The following is a 25,236-nucleotide window of genomic DNA, read 5'->3' as shown; positions in this document are numbered from 1 at the left end:
CCCTACTCTTACATAACACCTCCCCTATTAGCATCCTCTTTTCCCTCTTCATACCCCCTCCAAGCATTTAATAAAACTAAAAGATGACATTAACATTGTACCTAGTTATAAAATCCTTTGCATCCTCACAAAAAAATCCTGGGAGGGAGGGATGTAATACAAGTTTTATCTCCACTTTAAAAGAGGAAACTAAAAACCAGAGAACTGAAATGACTAGCTAACTAATAATAATAATAGCTAGCATTTATGGTACTTTACAAATAACAACCTTGGGAGTTAGGTGCTATTATTATCTTCATTTTGCAGATAACGAAACTGGGGCTGACAGAAGTTAAGTGAGTTTCTTGGAGTCACAAAGCTAGAAAATGTCTAAGGCAGGATCAAACACAGTCTTCTTGACTCCAGGGCAAACTCTTCTCTGCGCCACCTAGTTTGATCAAGTCACTTGGTTAGTGAGTGGCCAAACCAAGTATTTTGTGTATATTTATAGGTGAACATGTTTGTCTCTCTCAAAATAAGTCAGCTGATTGAGAGAAGGGATTTTTTTGGGAGGTGGGGTCCTTATGTGCCTAGTGCAGGCATGGTGCCTCATTCACTTAAGGAATTTCATATGTTTGCTGATTGACGAATGAATTATGAGAAACTGAAACTTCATCCTAGGAATGAACTCTGAAGAGCACCATTTATTCCACCTACTCCACAGATTAAAAGTGCTCCATTCTCTTAATGTGGTCTTCCATATAATGCAAGATTTCTTAACTTGGACCCCTTAGGGATTTGGGGGGTAGATTTCATGGTATCCACGAACTTGGATGGGAAAAACAAAACTAAATTTTTTATTTTCCCTAACCTTTCAATGAAACTTAGAATTTAGCATTTACTTCATCATAAAATGTTATTCTGAGATGGGCATCACCAGAATCCAAAGGGATCTGACACACACAAAAAAAAGATTAAGAAATCCTGGTACCATGGCTCATAATTATACAATCTAAGTAATGTTTGCCCCTTTTACTGAAAAATATTTTGCATGAGACAGAATCAGCTTTACTAATGTCACTATTCTCATAGAAATGGAAAGGGAATGCTGTCCCTACTCTGTGCTAGGCACTGTATTCATCACTTTTACAAAGATTATCTCATTTGATCCTCACAACAAACCTGTACAATCAGTATTATTATGAACCCTGTATTGTAGGAGAGTAAATTGAGTTAGTGGAGAAATAATTTACCCAGAGTCACACAGAAAACAGGTATCTGAAGCAAAATTTGAGCTCTAGTCTTCCTGACTCCAAGCCCAGACTTTCCACTCTGCTTCCAACTTCCTCAGTTAAGCCTCATTGCTTCTACACCTACGCCATTGGATAGTACTTTAATTCATTCAGCAAATATCTCTCTAAGTGTTTACTATACGAGCAATCATGTTGTCAATCACTGCCACTGGGGAGTCTGAAGCTGATGGATTGCTGGAGCTCAGGAGTTCTGAGCTATAGTGTGGTTAAACCCTATCAGGTGTCCACACTAAATCCAATAACAATATAGTGAATCACCAGGAAGCGGGGTGGGAGGGGCACCATACAGCCTAGGAAGGGATAAAATAGCCCAGGTCAGAAAAGGAGGAGGTCAAAGGGTTCTTGCTATCAGCAATGGAATTGTACATCTTCTGTACTTCCAGTCTAAGTGAGAAAGGGAGACCCAGTCCCCCCAAACCAAAGACTAAACAAAAATGGACTTTTAGCTACAACAAGAGTTACAAAGAGAGTTCCTATGCTCAAGAATATTGCAGTCTAGTACAGGAGATAAAATGTATACAGAAGTTATTAATTATGATGTAAGGCAATATGGGATAAGTGCCATAAAAGAGATGGGAACAAGCCATTATGGGAGGTTAGAGGAGTAAGTGATGGCCTCCAGTGAGGTTGCTCAAGGCTTACTCATCTTGAAGAAAGATTAAATTCCCTTCACTGGTCAGGATTTTTTTATTGACTAGAACATGCCAATTGGCCCCCTGTGCACAATTTGTTTCATAATATTTGCATATAAAGTTCTAGATGGCTTTTCCTTTGCATTTTCCTGCATTGAGAAGTCAACCTTATCAGTTTCCAGGGTCACCATTTTGCCTCTTTTTAAAAATACAAGTTGGTTCATTTCAGTTTTCAGGTACCTCTCTAGTGAGTTTTTCATACAAGTTTGTATAGTCATATACAACTAGTCATAACAGACTAGTTATGAGGTTGGCAATGAAAAATAAAATAGGTTTGGAGCCCCATTCTGATACCAGATATGCCTTCATCTGGAGACCTTGGCACATTTCGGAACTGCAATCATATCTGTAGCTATCAGATTATATGGTCTTAAATTACCTCGTACAGATTAAAGTGGAAATGGAATGCAGTACATTTTGTATGAATCAATTTTGCAAAAGCAAAACAAAAACAATAGAGTAATACAGAAGAATGCCTCTCATCATCTGGTACAGTTTATCCAAATTAATAATAGGACATATATGCCACTGGAATCATCTCCATGGTATGCTAGACACCCTCATTCACAACTTGGTAGTGTACAGGTAGAGAACACACTCTTAAACTGGTTATTTCCATGGGATGCATTGTAGAAATCCTCCCCTTCTTCCTAAGGCTTCCTTTGCTTTACCCATCAGGCCCTATTCTCTTACCTGGTCTCCCACCACACAGTTTTCATGGTTCTCTAATCATCTTAAAAGCCTTAAATCACTATTCTCAAATCAGACTACAAACTCCTTGAGGCCAGGTCTAGGTCTGGAGGGTTTTAGGACTGGAAGGGATACTGGAGAACATTGAACCTAATCACCTCATTTTACAGTTGAAGAAGCCAAGACCTGGAGACATGAAGTGACTTGTTTCCAGTAATATAGTTTAGTATATGAAACAGTGGCCACTGAAAGGTATTTAGTAGTCTTACCAAACTGTTAAATGAAGAAGGCTTAAGGATACTCAAAAACTCTTGACAGGGACTCTAAGTCACAGCGAGACAAGAAGTCACAGCCCAAAACCCCTTTTCCTGACAGTGGTGAGTTTGAATATCAACTAACAACTAATTCCCCTGAAAACTTCTCTCACTCTGCCTCCTCCCTACTACCACTGGCATAAATCAGCACCAGTCCTCAGGTTCAGGTTCCTCATTCCATTCTCCCTATTCCTTTTAGATTTATTTAAACTCTATAAAACAAACAGACTTTACTGATTTGAAGAAAGCATTTCATTCACTATAAATCATGACCCAGTCAGTGGACCTGACCAGTGTTCTTCATTTTGTGAAGATGCCTCCTCAATAAAGCTTGCTTGATTTGTTGTCTTGTGGGCTCCATGTTTTCCTTGTACTGGGATTTTTGTGTCCTAAATCTTCCCAAATCCATTTATCCTGACTCCAGACCCAGGACCCTTCACTCTTTTCGCCATGCCTCTCGAATCATCCAGACTACCTAATAAGGACTGAGAATATAGCAGGCACTCAAAAAGAATCCTAGAACCACAGAATATGTTGGAAGGGACCTCAGAAACCATATGGTCTAACATATATATGAACGAGTATTGCCTCTAAACGGTACATTACAACCTTATTCTAACACTATTCATTACATAGATTGTGTTTGTCCTTTGTTTTTGAAGAGGACCATGGCGTCAGGAAAACGATGACATGAATTTCAGTTGACTTTGAGTGAGAGAGGGCTGGGCAAGTTCACCAGCCTCACTTTCCCCTCCAGAGTTATCTGGATCCAATGACCAGATACTCATCAGGATGACTGGAGATGACCCAGGATACAATGGGAGACCCTGGTCCTTTTAGGCTAAGGCCTTTTCATGTGCTTACTTTGAGTGAGGTAATGCCCATGCAGTGAACAGGGCTCTTTAAGAAGTGAAAAGATAGCTCCTTTACTGCATGCAATACATTATTCTGTAGAATTTAGTATAATGTAGCACCCTAATCAATGGGATTTCATGAATCCCAAAAAGAAGGCTCATTCATAATAATACCCACACCATTATAGAACAGTTCTAATATATTGATGCTTTAATCCCAATCTTAATCAAATTCAAACATTTGTGAGGTCCCTTTCAACACTCAAATTCTGTCTTCTGTGTTATCACATGTATGGCACAATTCAAGGTAGTGGAGATAGATAAGAAGGAAATCTCTTGTAGCTAAATTTCTCTTGAGGAATACAGTATATACACAAGAAAACACATAGGAATTTTAGCTGTATTAGGAAAGGTTTCTGATAGAGGCGGCATCTGAGTTGATCTTTAAAGGAAGCCAGACATAAGGCAACAACTCTTGTAAAGTCATGGAGGTGGAAAATAGCACGTCCAGTTCAGGAAACAATTATTAGGCCAATTGGGCTGGAATATAGTATGTAAGAGGGACTAAGAAGAAGTGTATCAGAAAAGTTCCTTAGGGAGCCACACACACACACACACACACACACAGTGTGTGTGTGTATACATAAATATATATATAAATGTGTGTATATATGTATATATACACATACATAACGCATATATATTGAATACATATATGTCTTCGAAACAATTAGGAGTCACTAAAGACTTTTGAATAGAGAGTGACATGGTCAGAACTGTGTTTTAAGAATTCAGCAGCCATGTGAAGAATGGATTGAAGTCGACAAAGACCTGAGGCAGAGAGATTATTTAGGGTGCTATTATAATATTCCATGTGAAAGATGATGGTCTGAATTAGGTTCATGGTCATGTGAGTGGAAAGAAGAGGGCAGATGTTAAGATGGGGATAGAATCAACAATACTTGGCATCTATTAGTTGGAGGAGTAAGAAATAAGGAAGACTTCAAAATCACTTTGAAGTTTGAAACTTTAGTGACTGAAATGCTGGTAGTGTTTTCAACAGAAATAAGGATGTTTGTAGGAGAGATAGATTGAGATGTTAAACCAAATATAAAGACATGTCTACCATTTTTTCCCTTTAAAGGATGTGAAAAAACTCTGAATTGGAAAGGAAGCCGTAGCTGAGGAAGAACCCAATCCCCAAGCAACAAATGCTCTTTCTACCTTGGGGACACAGAGAGAATGTTTCTCTCTTCCCTCACACCTCCCCTCCCTCCCCCCCCTCCCCATCAACCATGGTATTTGCAGACATAATGGGAGACATCACCTCCGATTAGAAAACACTAGGAGAATTCTTCAGGTTGGGCGGACTTGAGGCATCAGTGAGAGCAAAAAAACAGAGACAATTTCTGTGGTGACACAGACACGGAAAGGAATAACTTTTAAGGTGGGAAAAAGCTTCAAGGAAGGTTAAGGACTTTCTCAGCTGAGATTCTAAGATCCTCCTGGAGAGTAACTCCTCCCACCAATCCTTCCTCTTTGACTGGAAGTCAATAAATCAAGAGTCTAGGCTGGGAGATAAAGAGTTTAATTAGCATTAGCTGATGGGCAGTTGCCAGGCAGCTATCAGCTGCCTAGAACAGCTGGAGGTATACTCATATATAGGGTTTTACACAGCTTTAGAGCAGTCAGCCAAAAGAAACTATCAGGTGAAGCTGATTAGCCACTTTCCTTATTTGAGAGGTTGAATATTGGGAACAGGATGAAGTGATTTGGGTGGGGAGAATGTCTTAACTTTGAGGTACCCTTGTCACCCCAAGATCAGGTCTGTTCTTGTGATGGTGTTTCCCTGTAGTTAATCTCATCAGACCATCTTGGAAGGGTCAGAGGTTTCTAGTAAATCTCCTCAAAATGTCCAGGTGATAATAGGCGAGATGTAACCAACCTGAGAGTTTCTCTATTTCCATAACCCTGCAGGTTGCATTTCTTTGACCTTTAAGGCTACTATTTCTGGTGAGATATACACTTCCTCCACAGGAGCAAGACCTGTGCCATCAAAGAAAGATGAATCGAGAGAACGAGCCCTGGCAAGTCAGAGACCCTGGGTGCTCATCCAACTATAGCCAGTGGGGAAGCAGCTTGAGGACTACACAAAGAGAGAAGGTGCATTGATGCCCCACAGCACTGGAGGAATGTCTTGTCGCGACATATGTGTGCCTCAATACCCCCACACTCTAAAATTGTGTCTATTTTTCCCATAGGTGTAACATATATTAATGGGTGAATGTGACCCAGGTTTATGAGAATATTTAATAGCTAATGTTCTTACTATGCCTTCTTAGTAAAAGATGCTATTTTCAGCTCATTTCGGCTGACTTGTCAAGAGGGAGGTCACTGGTGAGGTTCCACAGGATATAATTTTAGAAGTCCAGGCTCACAGGGTACCCTAGAACCTGAGAGTAACATCTTCTTTATTCCCAAGGAACAAAATTGTGAGTATCTAATTGGGAAGATAGTGCAAAATGGGTGCTATATATAAATTGGGGAATTGTTTAGTATAGGAATTATTGAATCCAAATGAAATTTAGAAGAAACAAATTTATTGAGCTGGTTCAGGCTGAAATAATTATTGATTATATCTAAGCATGGTTTTTGAAAGCCTATATGGAGAAGAAGCTAGGTAGCACAGTGGACCGTATGCCAGACCTGGAGTCAGAATGGACCTGAGCTCAAATCCATCCCAGAGGTTTACTAGCTATGTGACCTTGGGCAAGTCACTTAACCCTGGTTACCTGAGTTTCCTCATCTGTAAAATGATCTGGAGAAGGAAATGGCAAACCACTCCCAAGAAAACCCCAAATGGGGTCATGAAGAGTTGGACACAACTGAATAACAACCATGGAGTGAGTCAACAATGCCGTTACACCATGAGGTGCTAATATATAGTTGTCCCTTTCTGATCAGCTTACTAGAAAGACTAAGGATTTCACTAAGAGGAGGAATAAGTTGATTTGTTTAACCCTTCAGAAAGAACTGCACTGGGTAAAGGTTACTCGGCTAGCTGGTACCCTTTCACCCCGAGGGGAGCGTCTCCTTCTTGCAGTCCATCTAAACAGATGGAGGGAAGTTGTTCAATAGAGCTGAGGCCAAGGGGGCTGGCGAGGAGGACCCTGACCCTGGATCAGGAAGAGATTCATTGTCAGTCCATTTCTGCCTCTTTCTAGTTTTGCCACCTTAGGAGGTTAGGTGAGATGATCTCCAAGGCCCTTTCTACACACCTAGTTTAGAATAACAATTGTTTGAGCTGATTTGCTTTAATAATATTCATCTTTAACTCCCTTGGTCTTATGATACCTTCTTTTTAATACTCTGGACATGACTAAATGGCACATGAATTAGGCAGTCTTGGGACTGAATCAGTAGCCTCAGACTGTCATAAAGAGTCAAGTTTAAGCTATGGATTAGATTGTTGAATAGTCTCTCTGACTCGGTTATTTTAAACACTGAACAATGGCCTAGACAGCCAATGCATTTACTCAGTGCTTACCCAGAAATGCTCAAATCATCACAAAAGATAGATATAATGTTTGTCTGGACCCTTAGTAAGAGACAGGGGAATCCTGGGGTAGGCCAATATAAAGGTTAAAACTTTTATCTTCAGCCTGTCACATTATTTGTCATTTACATATGTCCCATTGACAGCTGTCACTCAGGAAATATTCAATTCAGCCAATGGCAACTCTTAGAGCATACACAAAGACAAGAATGAAAGCTCATTTTAATTAGGTGATAATTAAACATTCCCAGCTAGAAGCCTTCGATCAATCTGACAGAATACCCCATTTCCAAAATAGATTTCAAATAATATTCCATGAGGCAGACAGGTTTTTGTCTATTGGGAATTACCATATAAATCACCATCTCTTTCCAAATTCTTCATTCATTGTCACATGGAATTGGACTGAGGGCCTCTCCTGGAGGTATGTGAAGACAAAGCAAATCATATGGCCTTCTCTTTATTCCTCACTCATGACACTGCATCCCCTTTCCTCTCCCCTTTTCACTAACTGTCCCCCATCACTGGAATGCACTCCCTTCTGCCCTCTACCTCACAGAATCCCTCTCTTTCTTCAAGTACAGCTTACACACCACTTTCTACATGGAGTCTTTTCTGATCTCCCTCCCCTAGCTGTTAGCTTTCCTTCCCAAACTATCTCATATCTCTTCTATAGGGGTACAAGAGTTTTCAATTTGGAATTCTTTATATAATGCTATTATGCTGAGTTATATATAAAAGTGTATTATTCCCAAAAGTCTGCATTGAATTAGTGTGCTGTTAAACTGATACAATTATATATTCATTGACCCAGGAATAAATATAGCTTTGGGTGGGACCTGAGCAACTACATACTTAAAAATCACACTTGTTCTAGTTATTCCAGCTTAAATGAAATTAGAAGCCAGAAATAAAGCCCGTTTAAGATCAAAATGCTTTAATAATAAAATATGGGACTAAGTATAGGGAAGAGGTCATTAGAATTGTTAGTGACCCAAGATAGGTTTAAATAAGACCAATACATAGTGAGACTAGAAACCGAAACAAGGGACTTTGCTTCTTTGGATCCCAGATCTTATTCTGTGACTAACATCAGTTGACAGGAACCTAAGCATTTGCTGTAGTCAAACAGAAAAGTTGAATTAATTACTTTTAGGGCAGGTGGATCAGAGGATGGGGCATCTTGATGTGGCAGGAAACTGGAGAATAGAATATTTGGTTGGGGTTAGAATCATAGCAAGACTTGATTTATTCTGATCAAGTCATGTGTATACACACACATATATACACACGTGTTTCAAGGCAGTGTCAGAAAACTTACTGGTAGGCACAATTTACCTTCTGCAGTTCTACTTCCACCCCAATTCATTCAACTGTGACTTCCCTCCCTTTCTAAGTACCTTGTATTGAACTACTTTCTATTTTCCTTCTATTTTTTCTATCTATTCTTATGTAGTGCCTTTTCTGGGGTGATTATTCCAAACCTTGATTCAGACTAGCAGGTCAGGTTCCTAGAGCTCAGCTATTATTTCTCCACTCAGGGTTCTAAGAGTATCTCTGAGATGTTGGTGGTTTTATCTAATATCATTGTTCACAGACCTCCCTGAGTACATATGTGTGCTTCCCCTATTGATTATCTGTTGATGTAAATTAATCAGACAACCCCAAGACACTGATGCTCACTAAAATTGTATATTAAAAACAGCTGGCATTAAACATTGTCCCCTCCAAATTCAGAAATTTTCTCCAAAAATGCATACAGAATCCTGGAGAAAGGGGGCTCAGGCTTAGAGAGCCTTGACAAAGGGATAACTCATGGTTCCTACTTGATGGAAGTCCTTTTCTTCCTTTCATAGGCCCCTCATGAAGTTCCTCTTAGGTCTGGTATAGTTTCTTCCTGGGTTCTTTGTAGAATCCTGAAACCTCCTATCTTCAGTGTGTCTAATTTGTTCTTGGCTCCACACATAGATGTTGCTATCAATCACTGCTGTTTTGGGGGCACTGCCAGGATTCTGAAGTCCAAATCTTCCGACCCTCCAATGTTCACAAGGTCATCCTCTGGCCAAAGAGATGCCTTCTCTCTTACTCTTCCCCTTAAGTGATTCCCTCTCAGAGACATAGTTTTCTCTTTTGGGGATGGCCAGCCATTCAGAAGTCGACTGAATCTCTTCAGTCAATCTTAATACACTCTCTGGCAGCATCAATTCATTTCATCAGGTAGCTAGAATAAACAGAAAATAATTAAGAGAGAGAAGGGCCTAGCTTCCTGTAGAAAGTGGGATTTTAGTTGGAACTTCATGGAAGCTAGGGAAGGTAGAGATGAGGAAGACAAGTGTGACTGGCATGGGGAGGAGGGGGATCATAAAGAGAAAATAACTGGAACAGAGAGATGGAGTATCTTATTCAAGGAGCATCTAAGAGGCCAGCATTACTGAAATGAAGAGTCCCTGTCAAGGAGTAAGGTATACAAAGAATGGAAAGGTTGGAAGGGGCTAGATTATGAAGGGCTTTGAATGCCAAACAGAGGGTTTTGTATTTGATTCTCAAGGTGATAGGAAAGGTAGGTGATAGGAAACTGAAGTTTATTGAACAGGGGGATAATATCATCTGACTTGTGCTTTAGGAAATGATTTTGATGCCTAAATGAAGGCTATTGCCATAGTACAGGTGTGAGGTGATGAGGGTCTGCACTAGAGTGGTGGCAGTGTCAGAAAGGAAAGGGGGCCATATTTGAGAGATGTTGCAAAGGTCAAATCAGCAGGTCTTCGCAACAGATTGGATCTGGGGGTAAGAAAAAGTGAGGAGTCCAGAATGATTCTTAGGATGCAGATCTGAGGAACTGGGAAGATGTCATTGCCCTCCATGGTAATAGGGAAAATAGGAGGTTGGCGTGGTTCAGGGGGAAAGGCAATGTGTTTGGTTTAGGACATATTGAGTTTAAGATATTTACCGGACAGCCAGTTTGAAACGTCTGAAAGGCAATTAGAGATGTGAGACTGGAGGTCAGCAAAGAGGTGAAGGCAGGATAGATAGATTTGAGAATAATCAGCATAGAGATGGTAAATAAATCTGTGAGAGCTGATGAGATCACCAGGTGAAATAGTATAGAGAGATAAGAGAAGAGGGCCTAGGACAAAACAATGAGGGACACTTATGGTCTAAGCTCTAACGTTTCTCCTCACAGACATCAGATTGACAAAGCTGACAAAAAAAAAAAAAGAAAAAAATGGCAAATGCTGAAAGGGGCTCAGAAGTACAGGAACACCAATGAAGGTCGAGGCACAAATTGGTCTGATTTTAGAAAGAAATTTGGAACTGTACTTCAAAAGCACTGAACGGTGACCTTTTATGTATTGATCCCACTACTATTTATATAATCTAATGCAGAAAAGTCAAAGAAATAGGGAAAGGACCCGTATATACAAAGATTCATAGTGGAATTTATTTTTTATGCCAAAGAACTGGAAACAAAGTAAGTATTCATCAACTAAGGCATGACTTAACAAATTATACCATATGAATGTTAGATTTAACAAAAAAAAACTTTGAAACATTTAGGAACTCTGAGCAATGCAATGGCTCTTCATGACTCCAGAAGCCCAGTGATGAACCCTGCTTTCCACCAGTTGACAGAATTCATCAACTAGAGGTACATAATTAGACACAAATTTTTCAGACAGAGTCAATATATGGATTTGCTTTTCTTAATTGTATTTATTTGTCATAAGGGTGAGCTTTCCTTGAGGGTTAGAGAAAAAATAGTGGACTTAGATGGAAGTAACAATGAAGCCAAGAAAAAGAAAAAAATATCAATGAAATTTTAAAATACCCAAGAGAGAGCAGAAGGAAGTTCAGGAGGGCAAAGACAGACAATCCTGACAGCTTGGGTACTACTGTGTTAAATTTAGTATACAATATTTTTTACAAAAACCAAAACCATACACAAAAGAATTAACGGAGTATCATATACAAAGCAAAAATGAAACTAAGGGGGATTTTGGCTGGGGATGGGAGAGGAATAAAGAAGGTGCCATATATAGCCAATGTCCTCTGTAAAATGAGGATAATAACACCTGAAGCGAGCACCTGCCTCACCGGGCTGTGATGAGGATCAAATAAGGTCCTGCATGCAAAGGACCCTGCAAAGCAAAAGGCGTTATATAAACGTCAGCTATTGTTATTCCTGGATACAATGTTGATTTCATGTTAGATTAAAACAAAGAAAAGGACTAGATGCAAAAGTGAGTGTATCAGATGCCTGGAGTGAGACGCCACAAACAAAACTCCCTAACTGATTTGCGGAGCTCTGACATTCTCTGTCTCTTCGACACAGGGTCTCTCACAGATAGGCATAAACATGCATGCAAGTAAGCATCAGGAAAGGTGGGAATTATTGATGTTCCTCAGATTATGATTCCATTGTAAGAAAAATATGACATTTTCCTTCTTCAATAGGTCTAAGCATAACATAAGAGGTTAAATGAAAATGAAAACCTAGGAAAAAAGCAGTTCAAGATTTTTCAAGCTGGATCACACAACTCAGTGATGTTTCATACTTGGGTCTGTCTCTTTCCCTTACTTTCTTCTTCTTCTTCTTTCTTCTTCTTCTTCTTCTTTCTTCTTCTTTCTTCTTTCTTCTTCTTCTTCTTCTTCTTCTTCTTCTTCTTCTTCTTCTTCTTCTTCTTCTTCTTCTTCTTCTTCTTCTCTCTCTCACTCTCTCTCTCCTTCCTTCCATTTCCATTGTTCTGATCTCCTTCTTCTAAAAGTTTTCCCAACCATCTTCATTCACCAGGTTCTCCTTCTCTCTGTTTCTTCAAAAATAAGAATCTAACCTCCATCACTTCTAATTTGGAAGCAAGGGACTCCCAAGAGCAGTGGCAGGCTTCAAAGGCATTTTTATGCGAGCATTTCTCTATTCATGTGACAGAAATCACTTTGTGAAAGCTGTGAAAACTTTTTCTGAATTTTTTAAGAGGTTCAGTATGACCAACCAGAAAATTTGTTCACGTACAAAGAGGGAGAACCCAGTACTTGTGGGCTTTTTTCTTCTAAGCGAAGAATTTACAGCTGCAAATGTGATGAATGGGCCAGCTGAAGCCAAGGCTCTCTGCCTGCTGGAATATCTTCAGTCTCCATGGGCAGGCCTAAAGGTTTCCTTTTCTTAATCTATCATCTTGACCTGTGAATCAAAAACTTCCTCCCCAAGGGCTTCCCATATTCCTCTTGGAGCCATGGAGAGGCTCCATTTTCTTTGCAGTTCATAAGTCCTTAGTATCCTGTGTTTCAGTGACTTCATCAAAGAACGTGACATTTGGCTTCTGGGAATTTGTTTTTTTATCAGAAAACCTGAATTTCAAGCTATATATCATGGATTCAAAATTTCAAACATCAGAGAAAACTATATCAGTATAGATAAGGACCAGAGGTAGGGGGTGATTCATGTAAATACCTTTGTTTAAGAGAGAGGCAGTAGGGAAGGGCTTACTGATCTGGGAGAGAGCAAGAATAAAGTTCATACTATTAGCTCTGTGACCATAGACAAAGAACAACTTCTTGAAGCATTAATTTCCTATCCTGTAAAGTTAAGATCATAATGCTTGCAATATCTACCTCACAGGGCTTACGTAAAGAAACTGACTCATAGCTTTTAAAATGTTATATAAACATGAGTTATCATTATGCTTTTGTTCTGATAATCCATAGATATTGAAAAATGGTAAAAACAAAAGATTCAAAATACAAACAGATCAGGAATGGGGGAGGGAATATCACTATAAATATATAAAGTAATGTCTCCACTAGGCTAGTGAGTTAATTGTGGGCAAACTACTTCATCGGGGAATCTCATCACCAGTGAATCAGTTCCTTCAGAGAATCAAGATACCATTCAATCGATGGGAATTGGCAATTTACTTAATTCACCTCCCCCAGAGTTTAAATTATAGTCTCCAAGGATTCAAATCCAAGCAGTACCTTTTTTTTTCTGGTGAGACAGCAGATAGAAATAGGAAATGTTCTTTCAGCAATGTCACAAGGAGACCCTAGAAATTTTTTTTAAAGCATGAACTCCACCCCACCCCCTTATCCCTGCCAAAGGAGTTCATTCATTAATCCAGTCAGGAAGGGCTCTGTCCCCTTTCAAGAGGATTCCAACTGCATGAGAGTAATAAATGGATTCTCAGGTCAAAACACTAGCTGTGTGACTGGGGTCTGAGCCTCAGTTTCTTCATGTTTAAAGTGGATTTAAGAATTACTTGAACTACCTCCCTCAAAAGGTAGTTATGAAAATTAGGTCATAATGGATATAGAGTGCTTTATATTTTAAATGCATGATGTGAATAGTCATTGCAAGCTATTTTTATTCCATTGTTCTCACTTTTTGATAGAGTTCATATAGAAACAGTCCCAGGACATATCATTTTCCTATTGTTCTTTTATATTTAATGTTCTGTGCCCAATTTTACAAATGGATAAAGAAACAGCTTTTTGCAATTTAATAAGAGTATTGGGTTGTATGCTCATTTTCTGCAGACTCGCTAAAAGTATATTTGGGACCACTCCAGCATGAACAGGATGAAAGGGATAACTTATTCCTGGTTCAATTCCCACCTGGTTTTAATTTATTTGACTAAGTCTTTATTTTATGAAAGCTTTTGATTCTACATAGTTTAAAGACTGTGAATATGGGATATGACAATATCTACTAAAAAGGTTTTTCTTAAATTTTTATGGATCAGAATACAGGTGGATAAGGTAACATTCTTGTTTGTATTGGTACTGTGGTTCCAGAACGGTTTAGTTGCTGAATTCTCAAGAATATTTGGAGAGTTCAGAGATTTGTTTTCTGTAAACTCTTAGATTTTGCTTACTCTTCCCACCAAATTCTAGTCCCCCAAAAGACCATCATAAACACCAAGTAACCCATTTATCCAAGCCAATCAATAAATAGGAGTCAAGGAATTAGATTAGATACAGATTAGATAGATTAAAACACACACAAAAAAAACCTAGTTTTTTCTTTTAACTAATTGGGAGTGAGATAATACATAAGCTCATATAAAGAGAGCTAGAATAATGTCGATGAGGGGAAATTCATTCTTAGTAGTCTCTGAAGCTATAATACCTGGAGGGCAAGACATAATTGGGATGGCTTTCCATACATGTCAATCAGGAGTCAAATTTCTCTGCATATACACAATGTATAGCATAGAGCTGTTCCTCACCTTAAGTGGGTGGGAGTAGATACTTTATTTACTTTGATTATGGATGCAGCATTTACTATTGTGTACAAATCTGAAATGGTTTTATACTCTCTGTCAAACACTTTGGAGAAAATCAATTCATTCACGATGATTATAGCAGATAGATTTTTACTATGGTATTTTAGCATAGATCGGTCAATTAGTTGGATTCATAACATCAGATTTTAAAGAAGCTTTTCAAAATTCCATTCCAAGTATCCCTATCTCCTTTTCAAAATAAATTTTGAGACATTGACATTATCTTTTGCCATTTGTTTATTAGGTAGTATTTCTCACATTTTAATAAGTATAGATTTTCACGTTCTTTAGCATTTCCTTCTTTAGATTTAATTAATTCCTCAATGTTGGCTTTATTTCATCTCATCTGGGTATTAGTATTACTGAATGATTTCAGCTATGTGCTATTATCTCTTCTGAAGCTCTTTGACCTGAAACAGATGAGAGGAGAAAGGAATAGAGAATGGTAAGGAGCAAATAAGACTCTTCCCTTAACATTGCTGATTAGTTACTGACCTCACCTAGGTAAAACACTCTTCACTGAGTTGTTTTCCCATGGTAATATTTGATGGTACAGTAGAGACTACTTCAATAATAATTTGATTGCCTGATTCCTTTAATGTTTAGAGATATAATGACAATGGCAGAAACAAAGGTATTTAATAGAAAAGAGAGGAAGGGACCATTATAGGAAATGAAAATTTCTCAATAAACTGATAGAGAAAACACTGTACTATAAAAATTAGTCTCTCCCCATATTCTTATTGTTGTTTTTAACAATTCCTATAAAATTCAAGATATCAACTCAATTAAAGTTTATTCTTAAATACATAAACTGAACATGGAACCTAATGTACAGCTGCTGCACTTACTGCTTCAGGAAGTCACAGCATTTCAGAGCTATAGAAAACCTTAGAAGTCATAGTCTAATCCAACCTCCTCATTTTACAGCTGTAGAAAATACAGTAGTTCAGAGAGGTAAGGGGACTTGCTCAGGGTCACAAACTAATTTGCATATCCCAACATAATTATCCAGATATGAACTAAGGCACAGTTCAGGGGAACTATCCTCTCCTTATGACTGAAAGCTCTGCATCCCTCAGTATAGTCCACAATTGCATTGCTGGTTTTTTGGCCACCATACCACATCGTTTGCTAATGTTGAGTTTGCTTCAAAGGAACTAAAACACCCATATCTTTTTCAAATTAACTGTGGTCTAGTCATGCTGCACCCCACCCCCACCCCTCCACACACATGTTCTACTTATAAAGTAGATTTCTCAAACCCAAGTCTGTCATTGCATTTATGTCTATTATATTTCATTTGATTCAATTCAGCTCCATTTCGTAGTTTCTCGAACCCTCACTCTATCATCTATTAGCTGGTCATCCTGCTTTTGTGTCAACTGCATTTAAAGAAATCTGAAATTACACTTGACAAAATGAAGAGAAACTGAACCATAACAAGAAAATTCATTCCAGTATTAACAAAATAAAGACAGCCAGCAAGCGTCATTAAGCATTTGCTACACACCAGGCATTGAGCTAAGCTCTGGGCATAGGGTGGGGGGAAGGGCAAATGACAGTCCTGTTCTTGAACATCAAAATTCAATGAGGGAGACAAAGTGCAAACAGTTACTTACAAACAGGATGTGTAAAGGATAAACTGGCGATAATCACAAAGGGAATGGGGACCAGGAAAGGCTTCTTGTAGAAGATGAGATTTAAGCAGAGACATAAAGGAAACTGGGAAGGTAACCGCATAGCAGGACATGCAGGCTAGCCAAAATTCTAGATTCCATAAATTTTGGAGAAATGCCATTTGGAGATTTCAGGATGGTGATGAGAAGAAATAAAGAGGGAACACAGTACAGGTAGCCTGAAAAATGCAAATGCTACTGTGCTATCAGCAAGAGTTTTCCTACAGTCCCAGGAGTATCAAAATTTCCTATCACTTCTCTAGGCTCATGTACTGTGCACACTATGACAGGCAACATGTCAGGGGTAATAAAGAAAAATGGCAATGTAACTACAAACAGAAAAAACATTTCTTTAGTGTATTTCCATCCTGTCAGCATTTTTCTGTCATACTCTAATGGGATCATGTGAATAATTTGTTTTCACTAATAGGATACAAAAAATAATATAATCATATCAGGAAGTTTTTGTATCATATTATGGAGGGAAAAAAACCCTGAACACTTGCATGATATAAGCTAGAGATAATCTCCAAAGTGCAGGTGAAATGTAATATTTGGGGACATGATTGTTTGAGATATTCATATGGTATTTTGATAAGGATGCTATTCCTGTCCGCTCCTCTGTGTTTGATGAACTGCTGGTAGTTATCCGACAATGGCAGGCATCTTTGTCTTCGTAGGTTTATGTTGGGAAAAGAACGTATCTCCTTGACTTACATGTGTTTTTTCTCCCAATAATGTGCTTATGAGTTTTCAATCTGTCTCCATGGTGTGATGCACATGACTCATGCAATTTGTTTTCATAGAACATGGAGAGGAAAATGTGGAAGTGCCCATCCTGCTCTCCATGTGTGTCAGTTCAAATCATGAAAACAGACCTTCTGGGGGGTTGAAACATATAGGGGGAAGGGTATTGGTTTGGGAGCAAATTCCTATTTGTGCTATATGATACCTATGTGAGTGAATAAAAGGAAGAGGTTGGATTAGATGACCTTTAAGGTCCCTTCCAACTCTTAACCCTGGAATTCTATGTTCAAAGATTCCTCTTTTTCCTCAGGACTTATTTACTAGTTGGTTGGTTGGTTTATTTATTTATTTATTGGAGGGGGAATTGTAACTTTGTATTTTACTTGAAATATAAGGAAATGATCAACCATAATTCATTTGCACATTACCAAGTACATAATAAGTGCTCAAAAATTGTAAAATTAAATTAATTGTTTAGTTGAACAGGAGAGAGTCAGAAGGCCCAACCTAGTGGCCTCGTGGAGATCCAACCTCTCTGCAAAGGTTATAAGGTTTGGAGTATTTTATAATATTTTCTCATTTTGTCCTCACAACAACAGTAATAAGTAGACGCTGTTATTATCCTCCTTTTAAAGATGAGGAGGTTAAGTGACTTGCCCAAAGTCACCCAGCTAGTAATTGTCTGAGGTCAAATTTGAACTCAGGTCCTACAGACCCAAGATTTAGTACTCTAACCATTGAGTCACTAGATAATTTATTAAGTGATTTATTTGTTATTATTCATCATTTTTTCAGTCAGGTCCAACTCTTTGTGACCCCATTTTGGGTATTCTTGGCAAAGATGCTGGAATGGTTTGCCATTTCCTTTGCCAGCTAATTTTATAGATAAAGAAACTGAGGTAAATAGGGTTAAGTGCCCAGGGTCACACAGCTAATAAGTATCTGAGGCCAGATTTGAACTCAGGAAGATGAGGCTTCCTGACTCCAGGCCCAGCCCTTTACCCACTCTGCCACCTATCAGCAATTATTAGGAGCTTAGAGTAAGAGTGCAAAGGGAACTCAGGTTCAACTCCCTCATTTTACAGATAAGGAAATTGAGACCCAGATAGGTTAAGTGATTTGCTCAAGATCACACAGGTAATACATAGTACAGCTGGGATTCAAACTCTTCTGACTTTAGAATTTATAATCTCTCCACATCACCGTGCTGCCTTTCCAAAAATGGAAAAGAAACATACTTAATAACATAATATGTTAACATAAGGCTGCATCATCATCATTGTCATTATATGTTTGTATTTTAAGTTTTATAAAATTGAGCTTTAATTTTTTAATTAAAAAATAACAATCATAAATGAAGGGGTCCTCTTTATTGGGGAGATAAGGATTTGTGGTATAATGGGATGAACAGCGGATCTTGAATTAGAAAAAATGAGTTAACCTTGTAGTTCTTATCCCTACCTGCTTAAATTCATGAGCAAGTCACTCGACTCCTCTGAGTGTCAGTTACTTCATCAATAAAATAAATATGAGAATTCTTGCATTATCGGTGTCACAGAGCTGTTATGAGGAAAATAACACATTTTGGACATAGTTCCAAATTGCTTTCTAGAAAGGATGAAACAGGTCAAGGCTCCACCAACAATGCATCAATGTTCCTATTTTCCCTTAACCCCTCCAATATTTGCCATTTTCTTTTTTGTCATTTTTGTCTATGTGATGGGTGAGAGATGGGACCTCAGAGTAGCTTTAATTTGCATTTCTCTACTAATTAGTGATTTGGGGCATTTTTTTTCATATGGCTATAGATAGCTTGAATTGCCTATTCATATCTTTCAATCTTGCATCAATTGGGGAACGGCTCTTATTCTTATGAATTCGAACCAGTTCCTTATACATCTTGGATGAAAGACATATGTCAGAGAGACTTGCTTGAAGTATTTTCCTAATTAACTATTTCTTCTATAAGATTAGCTACATTGCCTTTGTGCAAAACCTTTTTAACTCTAAATAATAAAAAGTTTCTATTTTGCCTTCTGTGATCTTCTTTATCTCTAGTTTGGTCATGAGTTCTTTCCCTATCCATATATTTGAAAGAAGTTCTTCCTTAAGCAATCCAATTTCAGAAAAAGAAATTGAACAAGCTAAAAATGAACTCCCAAAAAGGAAAAAAAAAAACTGGACCAGATGGATTCACAAGTGAATTCTATCAAGTATTCAAAGAACAATTAATTATAATATTACACAAATTGTAATTCCAATATTGCACAAAAATAGCAGAAGGAACCCTACTAAATTCCTTTTATGAAACAAATATGGTCTTGATATGTAAAATACAGAGTCGAAACAGAGAAAGAAAACTATAGACCAATATTTCCAATGAGGATTGGTGCAAAAATTTTAAATTAAAAATTAACAAAAAGGCTACAGCAACCTAATGCAAACATTATACACTATGCCTTGGTTTGAATTGTGTGAATAAATCCAGGGTTGTTTTGATATCAGGAAAACCATAAACATAATTGAACATATTAATAAGATCATGAAAAATTATATGATTTTATCAATAAATAAAAAAACCTTTTGACAAAATATTTCTGCTATTTCTGTTAAAAATAAAAACACCACACACTAGAAAACATAGGAATAAATGGAACCTTCCTTAATATAGTAAATAGCATATTATCTAAAACCAAGAATTAGTAAGGGATAAATTAGAGTACTTTCCATTTAGATTAGGGGTGACATAAAGATGTTCGCTGATGCCTTTTTGAATTAACAAAGTGTTAGAAATACTAGCAATAGTAAGATAAGAAAAACAAATTGAAGGAATAAGTATGAACAAAGAAGAAATAAAATTTTGCTTTTTTCAGATGATATGATGATGCACTTAAAAAATCCTAGATAACTAAATTGAAACAATTAGTAATTTCAAAACAGCTACAGGATAAAAAATAAATCAACCTAAGTCATCAGTATTTCTTTGTGAGACCAGTTAATTCCAAAAGGAAGAAGTAGGAAAATAAATTTCATTTAAAATAACTATAAAATATGAGAGCCTGTCTATGAAGACACATATAAGATCTATATGAATACAACTACAACATTCTATTTATAGAAATCCAGACCTAAATAATCAGAGAAATATTAATTGCTCATGGATAACACTAAAAATGATAATACTCTCTAAATTAATTTACCTATTATGTGTCATACCAAATAATCTACCAAAAAATTACTTTAAAGAACTAGAAAAAATAATAATGAAATTCATCTAGAGGAACAAAACCTCAAGGATCTCAAGGGAGATGGTGGTTAGGTGGTGCAGTGAATAGAGCACTGGCCCTGGAGTCAGGAGGACCTGAGTTCAAATCTGGCCCAGACACTTAACACTAACCAGTTGTGTGACCTTGGGCAAGTCACTTAAACCCCATTGCCCTGCCTTCCTCCCTCCAAAAAGTTAAAAAAAATCTCAAGGGAAATATTTTTTTTAATGGGAAAGGGGCCTAACAGCACCAAATCTCATAATATGCTACAAATTAGTCATAATAATCATCAAAACAATTTGATATAGGTCAAAAATCAGTGTAACAGAATAGGCATATAATATACAGAAGCAAATAAACCTAGTAGCCTAGCATTCAATAAATCAAAAAACCCCAGCTACTAGGGTAGAGATTCACTATTTGACAAAAACTATTAGTAAAACTAGACAGCAGTCAGAAAAAAAAAAATAGGTTTAGAGCAGTGCCTTATACCATATACCAAGATAAATTCCAAATGAATTCACAACATAGATAAGAAAGGTCACATCTTGAATAAATGATTTACTGTTCAATGTCATTTGCACTACTATTCACAAATGAAACAAAAATAGAGCCAATTCCTGACTTGGTAATATATATGTAATATAACCCCACCTAACTGACATTTGAATTCTTTTTATCTGACATTTCCTTTTCAGTAGTGTGCTAAGTACTATGGGAAAGTTGCATTGTAATTTTTATTTGAAAGTATTTGTAAATTTTATTTGAAAGTATACATTGTAATTTTTGGCTATTTCCTCTTCGTCTTTGAATCTTGATTATTTCTTCTGCTAAGATAGTTTGTATTTTTTAATTGGGCAAACCAATTCATAACCCTTATGATCAAAACATCATGGAAAGAGGGCTTTTACAATTTGGGGCAAATGTTTTTCATTCTCTGCTTTTAGCTCCCACCCGTAAAAGTCAAAGAAATGTATGGGTGGTACTGCCATAGTACTGAAATCAACTCCCCACTTACAAACTCACAGTTTAAGAGAGGAAACCAAAAGCAGAAACTCTTTTAAGTACCTGTTAGCCCCCAAAACATGTACAAATCTCCAGAATCTCCTGTGATCACAGACAGAAGGTTCCTATGTGCAACTTCCTGTGTACAGAAGATGCAATTTTGATTACCTTGGCATCATAGTTCAGGTAAGTAGCTTCCTAGAAAAGAAATGAAGTTATTGGACAATGCCAGTTTTGGATGATGCCTCAAATGTAGTACATATTTTGGCATCAGGACCTTCTGGAGAGAGAAGTGGATTTTCTGAGTAGTATACTTCTTGGAAAAGAGTACTATCCACATGGCTCCTGAAGCCAGAGAGAAGATCTACAACATGTATAGGGCAAGAGATCTGACTTAGATGGATTTATTCAGACAGCACATGTCTGATGGAAAAGGAGTTCATAGCTCTAGAGACCTGAAGGCACCTCAGAGGCCATCCAGTCTAACCCCATCATTTTAATTTATTTTTTTGGATGGGGGAAGGCAGGGCAATTCGGATTAAATGACTAGACCAAGGTCACACAACTAATAATGTGTCAAGTGTCTAAGGTCAGATTTGAACTCAGGTCCTCCTGACTCCAGGGCCAGTGCTCTATTCACTGAGACACGTAGCTATCCCTAACCCTCTCATTTTACCAATGAACAAAAAGAGACCCAAAGGGGGAAGTTACTAGTCCAAGGTTCCACAGGGATGTTCATATAGCATCTCCAAAGTGCATATGTCTTTCGAGAGTGAGTTTAAGCATCAAAGGGCGCTATATGGGAGAGCTAAAGAGTAAAAACCAATAGCAGATCATCACCCTCATGGCTATCCCAAGAACATTTCCTCCAGATAGAAAAAACTATGAGCACTTTAGATGTTTTATGTATTTGTTTTGAAACTCCTGTTAATCCTCTGTAGTCTCTATATTTTACTTCTAAAGTCTCTTCCAAATTTATTGTTCTACGGAGTAAATTCTTTGCTGCATATGATATGCATCTGTTGCACTGAGTGCTTGAACAGAAACTAGGAACTCTGTTACTCACATTTGTAGAAAGTATCTTCAAAATGATGGGGGCTGGACTAGATGGACTTTGACACCCCATGCCACTCCAAGTCTATGATCCTATGATAGCCTACATAAATATATTTGCCTGTTTCCCAAATAAATCCTATTGGGGGGGGGATAATGAACTCAAGGAAGTATTAACATTTAAATGGTCCCCATATTGTTCCTGATTCATATGAAACCAGTGTCTTGAGGTATGTTTGAATATCTTAAAATATGTAGGTTTGAAGGGGGTGGGGAGTAATGATGGACAGTGGGTCATGCCTGAAACAGTACAGGGAGAAAGGATGTGAGGGGAGAGGGATAGCATTCTGTATTAAATATGTATTTGTGTGTGTGTGTTCTTAAAAAAAAACTTTGGGAACCTAAGTGGGGAAAGAATCAGGGGATTAATTGGAAACATAGAAGTATTTTGTGAAAATTTATTTTTTTAATATAAGGAATATTGTCCCCAAAGTGAATTATGGAACACTTGATATAAAAAAATAGAAAATCACTGCAAAGCTCTAGCTACAGATGACAAGACTGACACAGAGGTATAATATCCTAGTGGGGAGGAGGGCTGCTCATTTAACTTATTCAGACAGTTACTGGAGCTATGTAATCATCAAAGGTCGTGAGTTCTTGACTCGCCATAAAGATGGCTTCATTCTCTAAAAGATGGTTGAGCCAAAGGTAGAATCAGACCTATGTTTTAGCAAGGACCAGGTTACGAAGGGCTCTGAACACCAAATAGAGGATTTTATATTTGATCCTTGAGGTATAGGAAGCCACTGAAAATTATTGATCAAGAGAGAAGGATGTGGCATAGTCAGATCTCTGTTAGTGGGATCAGTATGACAGGTAGGAGGAAATAGACTGTAAGGGGAGAACTATGAGGCTGAAAAAAACGACTATGAAATAGTCGGGGAGTAGATGATGAGGGTCTTCATCAGGATGGGACATCAGAGGACAGAAGGGGCCATATATCAGAGATGCTATAAAGGCAAAATTGATAAGACTTGGCATGGGCTGGGTGGGGGGAGCAGATAAGAAAGGGTGAAAAGTTGAAGATGATACCTAAGTTATGAGCCTGGGTGAATGGGAAAATTGTGGTATCGACGACAGTAACAGAAAAGTTAGGTAATGAGGAATGATTGCGGGAGATGATAAGAACTATGTAACATCCTATGCCTACCACCTCTCTACCTAGCAGGAGATTTTATCCTATGGTTCATAAACTCTGCTTGGCAGGTGATCTTAACCTTGGAGTCCATAGGTTTAGCCAGACTGTCAAAGGGTTACACAACACGAAAAGTTTAAGAACCCCCAATGTTCTAAAATAAGTCATCTGAACTCACTACACATCGCTGCATAGAAGTTCCATTGCCTATTAGTGTTATCTTAATTTATCCTGTCGTAGTCATTGCATATGTTGTTCTCTTGGTTTCTGTATTCCAATTCTGTGACAAATTTATCGTCACCAAGTTTGTTTCCAGATTTTTTTTTGCAAACACTGTTATGAATATTTTGGTATATATAGTATTTTTCTTTTTGCTCTTGACATCCTTAGAGTATAGCCATTTTCTTCCAAGCTCCTCTTTATGTGTCTTCCCCATTACAATATGAGCTTATTGAGGACACAGACTGACTCCTTACCTGTTTTTGTATCCCTGATACTTAGCATAGTTCCTGGCACATAGTAAACACTTAAATGTTCCATCTAACTAAGCAGATGAATTGAGTCATTTAGAGCACTTTGAAAACCTTAAAGCATTATATAAATGTTATCAATTATTATCATATCAGTGCTATTATTGTTGTATCTGGTAATGGGATCATTAAGTCAAAAGAAATTAACAGTTTAGCAAATTTTCTAGCATAATTCCAAACTGATTTCTAGGCTCATTCTGAGATTCACTAACAGTGTATTACTGTGTCTGTCTTCTCCCACCTGCTACAATAATAATTATTTTTATCTTTTGTAATCAGCCAATTTGTTGGGCATGAGGTGAAACACTAGAGTTGCATTAATTTGCAACTTTCTCTTATACGTGCTTTGGAACATTTTTAATATGTTCATTAACAGATTGCATTTCTTTTGAGAACTAGTCATATTCTTTGATCATTTGAGTTTTGTTGGAGAAAACCTTATGCATTTGTGTCAATAACAATAGGTCTTCAATTTCAGATTTTCATTAGAGCAGCTTGATGCAAAGATTTTTTTTTCACAACTAGCCTCTATTTCTCTTACTTTGCTGATTTTTCTCTGTATGTGCAAAATATTTTTAGTTTTACATAACTGAAATTTTCTCTCTTTTTTTGGTTACCATTAACCCTTGTCTGGGTTATGAATTGTCTACCAAACTATAAGTATGATGAAATATAACTTTCCCTCCCTCGCTCCTTCTCTGCTTCCCTCTCTCTCTCCGTCCCCCCACCTCCCTCTCTCTCCGTCCCCCCACCTCCCTCTCTCTCTGTATCTTATTGGGTGTATTCTATAAGATGCTGATCTAAACAGCAAAGGAAAGTTACAATACTGGAGAAGATGTGGAAAAATCTGCTGTCGGACTTTGCGCCTGCCTGACCAATCTGCGAACAATTTGGAACTCTTGTCCCAAAGGCTATAAAATCATGCATATCCTTTAATCTAGCAATACCACTGCTAATCTGTATCCCAAAGAGATGAAAGAAACAGGAAAATGATTATATGTAGAGAAATATTATAGCAATACTTTTGTGGTAAAAGAGAATTGGAAATTGATTAGGCACCCATCAATTGTGGAATGACTG

At 37.7% G+C, this 25,236-nt stretch overlaps 1 long non-coding RNA gene across 1 annotated transcript in view; it reads right to left on the bottom strand.

The window, feature by feature from the left end:
- Nucleotides 1–14,923: 14,923 nt before the first annotated feature.
- LOC138173740 (uncharacterized) overlaps nt 14,924–25,236 on the bottom strand; it is a 94,003-nt gene continuing 83,690 nt past the window's right edge. The window contains exon 5 of the long non-coding RNA XR_011171502.1: nt 14,924–15,088. This is a non-coding gene — a long non-coding RNA (uncharacterized lncRNA). The remainder of the gene's footprint in view (nt 15,089–25,236) is intronic.

The sequence above is a fragment of the Petaurus breviceps genome, unplaced genomic scaffold, assembly GCF_028583685.1.
Source record: "Petaurus breviceps papuanus isolate PSGF00001 unplaced genomic scaffold, PetGlider_PUasm1.0 129, whole genome shotgun sequence".
NCBI lineage: Eukaryota > Metazoa > Chordata > Mammalia > Diprotodontia > Petauridae > Petaurus > Petaurus breviceps.
Note: the sequence above shows the minus strand (reverse complement) of the source record. Positions and strands in the feature narration are given on the sequence as shown.